This window comes from Bos mutus, chromosome 9, assembly GCF_027580195.1.
Source record: "Bos mutus isolate GX-2022 chromosome 9, NWIPB_WYAK_1.1, whole genome shotgun sequence".
NCBI lineage: Eukaryota > Metazoa > Chordata > Mammalia > Artiodactyla > Bovidae > Bos > Bos mutus.
In genome coordinates, this window is record NC_091625.1 from 75,315,589 (window position 1) to 75,321,075 (window position 5,487).

The 5,487-nt window shown below is 39.9% G+C and overlaps 1 pseudogene; it reads right to left on the reverse strand.

Moving 5' to 3' along the window:
- Positions 1–1,887: 1,887 nt before the first annotated feature.
- Positions 1,888–3,189, reverse strand: LOC102267575 (DDB1- and CUL4-associated factor 13 pseudogene; annotated as a pseudogene).
- Positions 3,190–5,487: the final 2,298 nt, after the last annotated feature.

Consider the following 5,487-nt stretch of genomic DNA (forward strand, 5'->3'; position numbering starts at 1 on the left):
TCATCTCCCCCAGAATACATTCTACCCACAGGCTCCACGATTGTCAAGCTCCATGAAGGGGAGTTGGTCAGATGAGGGGCAGAAATTTAGCTCAGCAACTGGAGCTGAACTCCAACATGCCTAACTGAAAGCCTCAAGCAGATTCTTGCTCGGTGCCATCTGTCCACATTATCCATCCATTCATTTAGTCGTATTCACTAATTCATTCATTCCGGCAGTAAACATATTGTCTGCCTACTATGCACCAGGGGCTGTGCTGTGAGCTGGGAGGGATACAAAGATGTAGAAGCTAAGGTTCCTGCTCTCAGATTGCTTATTTTCTCAGCCCCCAAGATTACTGTACAAACCATCAACTAGCGTAGAAAGCACACTTGCTCCCTGAGGCCAGTTCTTCTAATATCTGTCACACATGGCCTATTCAACTCAGCTACCAAACAACTCTCCAAAGAAAGATTTCGGATCAAGGCATAAAAGCAAGTGGTTATGGTTTCCTGAAATAATCTTGCCTCCCTCTCCTGTGTGGAAACATAGTTGGCAATGGAGACGGAGGAGTTTTAGAAACTAGAAATAACAATCACTTGATCTTCAATAGTTCTGAAGTGTCATTGTAGCTGATAACTTCACAGAAGTTATTGCTTAGTGAAAGCAAATCACTAAGTTATTTAACCTGACACCTTCCATAAGTTGATAGAACAAATGCTAACCACTAGTAGAAAAAGCTGAAATTTTTGAGAGAAAGGTGATTGGCTTAATTTAGTGGGAAGTATAAAGTTATTCTGAAGAATATATATACTTATATATATATCTTTTATATATATGCATAATATATATGTATGACTGAATCACTTTGCTATACATCTGAAACTTACACAACAATTGTAAATCAACTATATTTTAATAAAAATTAAAAAAATATACCTAAGATGAGAGCAGTTGAAAACTATTCAAGAATTCATGGCTCATGAAACACTTGTATTCCTAAAAATCTATATCAAAACCTCAGGCTGATCAAGATGGCAATCTCAGAATCATATTCCCCCTTGAGGGTTTCTGGGTCCCAGCAGGTGATAAGTACTTGAAAATGAGTATTTGAGTCTCAGAAAAGAGACATGGAAGGCTTTGGAGTTTTTCAGTGTGATCCTCTATCTGTCCGAGAGTCTCCTGGATGACATTCCCAGAGGAAGGAATCGTTGGATTCTGTGTAAGTGCCTCCACAAATGGGTTCCACGTCCTGCAAGTCTGCCCTCCCCTTTTCAGTCATTTCTGGCTAGCAGAAACGTAGTGGTTATGTTTGCTGAGATCTTCCCTATGAAACACCCCTTTACTGATTGCAGGCAGCTGGTCCGAGGAGGCAGGCCTAACATCTAAATAATTTTGAGGACAGCTTTAGGTTTCCTACCCAGGAACTTCCTTCTCTCAGCACAGTCCCTTCAGTGTTTTCAGTGGTTCTGCATCTGGTGGTTTCTAGTCCTCTGCCTTCTCCACTCACTCTCTTCCAAATATTCTTTGGTTAGTTCTCCTTCTTCTCAAAGTCTGATCCCCAGAACTGAGAACTGTCTCCAGGAGTATATGACATATGCACCCGGAGCGAGACCCTCCCGGACTCTGGACCACGTCTGGTCCAGTTCTACCGATGTGATCCGAGATCATGTTGACTTGTTCAACAGCATCATTGCTCTGTGGATTCATATTGGCTGAAAATCCTTGGGGTCTTTTACATGTGGCTTTTATTCAGCTCTCATCACTCTGGATTTGCCATGCTATTCAATTTTATGTTAATCCCTGTTATTTATTATCTTGGTAACATCAATTAAGTTTATTTCATTTTTTTTTACTAGAGCCATTAGTTTTATTTGTAGAGTTCACAAATCAAAACATAGCAAATAATTACACATCAATATCGGTTGGAATACCAAATATTATTTCACTACTGCCACGGTGTCCTTTTTTCTCTGACACAAGCTGCGTAGATGCAGGCTTTCTATGTTTGATACGATTCAGTTCCTTTCATCGACAAGCTTCTTTCATGATATGCTGTTCCTAAATCTGACTGTAAATAGGTTTTGGTAGATGTCAGTGACAAGGGATACATTTCATATGAAGATGATGTTGAAATTTCTCCGTTAATTTCTGGTTATAATCTGCAGCTGTATTTTCTCAAGGTGTAAGCACACCCAACTTTTCAGAAGCATTAGTTTTTCATAGATGAATGTTTATTTCATTATATCCATACACGATGTACAGTTCTTGCTGTCAGAAGTGCATTTTACACAGATAACATGGTTTTTTGTTTTGTTTTGGGCCCCACCTTGCTGTATATGGGATCTTAATTCCCTGACCAGGGATCAAACCCACATCTCCTGCACTGGAAGTGCAGCATCTTAACCAGGGAAGTCCCACAGATAACATGTTGCATTCTCTGTGTGAGATAGACTTTTGTCCACAGGTAAGGTTCATATGGATTTATCAAAACTAGCAGACACAAATGATTTCCCAGTGGTAGCGTAATCCACATCAAGCCCCACAGATACATGAACCATATGTACCATTACAGGACTGTCCAGAGCATACATATTAAAAGTATATAAGTCATCATCTTCATTTGCTGCAGTAAGAATGAATGATTCCATAGGGCTTCAGCAGGTTGTATTGGTTCTCATATCCAAGATGATCTTTTTCAGAGAAGTAGCTTACCTCATATCATACAATATATTCCTGTGAGAAGCACAGCTTCCCAAGAGAAATGTTTCAATTAGGTTAAAGTTAACACCATTTATACCATCAAATCCCCAAGTCATTGAACATATAGGACTGAGTCTTTGTTTGTCCTAAATGTCTACTTGCTATCCACACGTGGCAAAAACAACTTCTTTCCAGTGATGATGAATTCCTGTATATTGTGTCTTTCCTAATACTGTGTGCAACGATTCCTCCTCTTCCCCATAGTTTGGTCCACCCATTTTCCTTTGCTTCAGAGTTTTAACTACCAACAGTAAAAAGAAAAAAAAGTCCCACAAAACAAGTACATATTCCTTATACAAAATCTTCATGTGCTTGTACCATATGAATACATTTTCATTTAGTCAGTTTCCAAATTCTAACCTCTCCATCACACGCCTCAGAGAATACAGTAGGCAGGCTCTTCGGATGCTTTGCCAAGCGACTGACTCCATCTCAGTGACCAGCCAGGGAAACATCAGTTCATTTCAGTTTGTGGGTTTCCATCTGGCTCTGCCCTCTTGACTTCTGTAGCCTCCCAGTTTAATAAGGATGGCATCACTCTTTCATCCCAGTTATTGATTAAAATCACTGCAGATGGTGACTGCAGCCATGAAATTAAGACGCTTACTCCTTGGAAGGAAAGTTATGACCAACCTAGACAGCATATTCAAAAGCAGAGACATTACTTTGCCAACAAAGGTTCGTCTAGTCAAGGCTATGGTTCTTCCAGTGGTCATGTATGGATGTGAGAGTTGGACTGTGAAGAAGGCTGAGCGCCGAAGAATTGATGCTTTTGAACTGTGGTGTTGGAGAAGACTCTTGAGAGTCCCTTGGACTGCAAGGAGATCCAACCAGTCCATTCTGAAGGAGATCAGCCCTGGAATTTCTTTGGAGGGACTGATGCTGAAGCTGAAACTCCAATACTTTGGCCACCTCATGCGAAGAGTTGACTCATTGGAAAAGACTCTGATGCTGGGAGGGATTGGGGGCAGGAGGAGAAGGGGATGCCAGAGGATGAGATGGCTGGATGGCATCACTGACTCGATGGACATGAATCTGAGTGAACTCCAGGAGTTGGTGATGGACAGGGAGGCCTGGCGTGCTGCAATTCATGGGGTCGCAAAGAGTCGGACACGACTGAGCGACTGAACTGAACTGAACTGATCTGATTGATTAAAATGAATTTTTAAAGGACACAAATCACACAAATCAAGTGAGTAAAGTTACCAAAGTTTCTAGAATGAGGATAACAACTACTGCTACCATCTGTTGGACAATTATTCGTGCCAGACGCTACACTAAGTACTTTATGTAGCTGATCTCTCATGCAACGTTAAGAAAACTCTATAGTACCATTGGCACCAGATTATAGATGAAAAAGTTGACTAGAAGTCTAAGAAAGTAATTTGCCCTAAAAAATGCAGTTAATAGTTATGTGGAGGAAGAACTTGAACTAAGGACTGAGTCATGCCTGAGCCCAGTTTATTAAGCCCTCTACTGTAATCACGTCTGTAAGGAAAATGTATCAGATCACAGACAAAGTCAATGACAGAAATGAGCAAGGAACCTTTCATAACCCTTTGCATTAATGCACGTTAGTTAGTTTACCACACATCCCTCTCAAGTGTATGGGGTTGAATTCCTCATACTCTTCTATTCAAGTCGCACTATTATTGCTGTAGGGCTCCCTTCACATTTTACTTGCTTATTCTTTTAATCCCATTTTCTGCTTCCATTCACCTCCCCCCACAGGAAATCATGCTAAGGTGTTTGATCTATAACCTTGAATTTGTGTATATCTTTGTAAAATATGTAGTGTTATTCTTTTGATTGTTTTTATTTACCTAAATACACTGGGCTGTAGACCTCATTCTGTTTATTTTTATTCCTGAGTACTTTTTGTTAGAAATCTACCTATGTTGCAGGGCATGCATCTAGATTGCTTCTAACAGCTGTGTAGTATTCCATGACCTGTATGGACCACATTTTATTTGTCTATTCCTCTAGAGGTAGACAAGTAGGTTGCCTCCAACTTTCTGCTATTACAAACAAGGCCAAGAAACATCTTGGTATGAGAAATTTATGATCTTGAGTAATAATTTCTCTGGATTATGGATCAAGGGCAGAAGTTCTAGGGCATAGATAAGTAAGTGTTCAGTGGTCCCATTAGCAGAACATAGGATTTCTGTTTTCCTACATGACCTATTTGGTATTTAAAAATGTTCAATAAAACTCCTAGAGGAGAACATAGGCAAAACACTCTCTGACATACATCACAGCAGGATCCTCTATGACCCACCTCCCAGAATATTGGAAATAAAAGCAAAAATAAACAAATGGGACCTAATTAACCTTAAAAGCTTCTGCACATCAAAGGAAACTATTAGCAAGGTGAAAAGACAGCCTTCAGAATGGGAGAAAATAATAGCAAATGAAGCAACTGACAAACAACTAATCTCAAAAATATACAAGCAACTCCTACAGCTCAACTCCAGAAAAATAAATGACCCAATCAAAAAATGGGCCAAAGAACTAAATAGACATTTCTCCAAAGAAGACATACAGATGGCTAACAAACACATGAAAAGATGCTCAACATCACTCATTATCAGAGAAATGCAAATCAAAACCACTATGAGGTACCATTTCACACCAGTCAGAATGGCTGCCATCCAAAAGTCTACAAATAATAAATGCTGGAAAGGGTGTGGAGAAAAGGGAACTCTCTTACACTGTTGGTGGGAATGCAAACTAGTACAGCCACTA